General features: G+C 39.8%; 1 non-coding gene across 1 annotated transcript; it reads right to left on the bottom strand.

The window, feature by feature from the left end:
* Window positions 1-727: 727 nt before the first annotated feature.
* LOC130953986 (small nucleolar RNA R71) lies at window positions 728-831 on the bottom strand. Its single transcript, XR_009076144.1, has one exon. It is a non-coding gene; the product is annotated as a small nucleolar RNA R71 (small nucleolar RNA).
* Between the last annotated feature and the right edge of the window lie 853 nt (window positions 832-1,684).

The following is a 1,684-nucleotide window of genomic DNA, read 5'->3' as shown; positions in this document are numbered from 1 at the left end:
ATCTCTCCCCTTCTTCTATTTATTTATTTATTTACTAACACTTCTTTTCACCTCTCTTCATCTCAAATCACTGCCCCTACCTATTCATTCTTCTTCACTCCTATTCCCTTTCTTCTTCTACTAACATAAAGGAATCTCTAGACTGTGACTTAGAGAATTCCTCTTTCTTTTCTTGTTCTCTTCTTACCTATATAAGCAGGAACAAGGAAAAAGACATTCTTGTTGAAGCTGATCCTGAACCTGAAAGGACTCTGAAGAGGAAATTAAGAGAAGCTAAATTACAACAATCCAGAGACAACCTTTTTGAAATTTTCGAAAAAAAAAGGAGATGGTAGCCGAACCCAACAACAATAATGCAAGAAGAATGCTTGGTGATTTCACTAAACCAACTTCCAAATTTGATGGAAGAAGCATCTCCATTTCGGCCATTGGAGCAAACAATTTTGAGCTGAAACCTCAATTAGTTGCTCTAATGCAACAGAATTGCAAGTTTCATGGACTTCCATCTGAAGATCCTTACCAGTTTTTAACTGAGTTCTTGCAGATTTGTGAGACTGTAAAGACGAATGGAGTAGATCCTGAAGTCTACAGGCTCATGCTTTTCCCTTTTGCTGTAAGAGACAAAGCTAGAACATGGTTGGACTCACAACCTAAAGATAGCCTGGACTCTTGGGATAAGCTGGTCACGACCTTCTTGGATAAATTCTTTTCTCCTCAAATATTGAGCAAGCTTAGAGTGGATGTTCAGACCTTTAAACAAAAAGATGGTGAATCCCTCTATGAAGCTTGGGAAAGATACAAGCAGATGACCAAAAAGTGTCCTTCTGACATGTTTTCAGAATGGACCATATTAGACATATTCTATTATGGTCTGTCTGAGTTCTCAAAAATGTCACTGGACCATTCTGCAGGTGGATCCATTCACTTAAAGAAAACGCCTGCAGAAGCTCAAGAACCTATTGACATGGTTGCAAATAACCAATTCATGTACACTTCTGAGAGGAATTCCGTGAATAATGGGATGCCTCAGAGGAAGGGAGTTCTTGAAATTGATGCTCTGAACGCCATATTGGCTCAGAACAAAGTGTTGACTCAGCAAGTTAACATGATTTCTCAAAGTCTGAATGGATGGCAAAATGCATCCAACAGTACTAAAGAGGCAGTTTTTGAAGAAGCTTATGATCTTGAAAACCTTGCAATGGCAGAGGTTAATTACATGGGTGAACCTTATGGAAACCCCTATAATTCATCATGGAGAAATCATCCGAATTTCTCATGGAAGGATCAACAAAAGCCTCAACAAGGCTTTAATAATGGTGGAAGAAATAGGCTCAGCAATAACAAGCCTTTTTCATCATCTTCTCAGCAACAGACAGAGAATTCTGAGCAGAGCTCCTCTAATTTAGCAAATTTGGTCTCTGATCTGTCTAAGGCCACTTTAAGTTTCATGAGTGAAACAAGGTTATCCATCAGAAATTTGGAGGCACAAGTGGGCCAGCTGAGTAAGAAAGCCACTGAAACTCCTCCCAGTACTCTCCCAAGAAATACAGAAGAAAATCCAAGAGGAGAGTGCAAGGCCATTGATGTAATCAATATGGCCGAATGCACAAGGGAGGAGAAGGACAAAAATCCTAGTGAGGAAGACCTCTTGGGACGTCTCTCAAGCAAGAAGGAGTTCCCCATT

The sequence above is a fragment of the Arachis stenosperma genome, chromosome 9, assembly GCF_014773155.1.
Source record: "Arachis stenosperma cultivar V10309 chromosome 9, arast.V10309.gnm1.PFL2, whole genome shotgun sequence".
In the NCBI taxonomy this organism is placed as follows: Eukaryota; Viridiplantae; Streptophyta; class Magnoliopsida; order Fabales; family Fabaceae; genus Arachis; species Arachis stenosperma.
The sequence above is the reverse complement of the archived record's forward strand: the minus strand, read 5'-3'. Positions and strand labels throughout refer to the sequence as shown.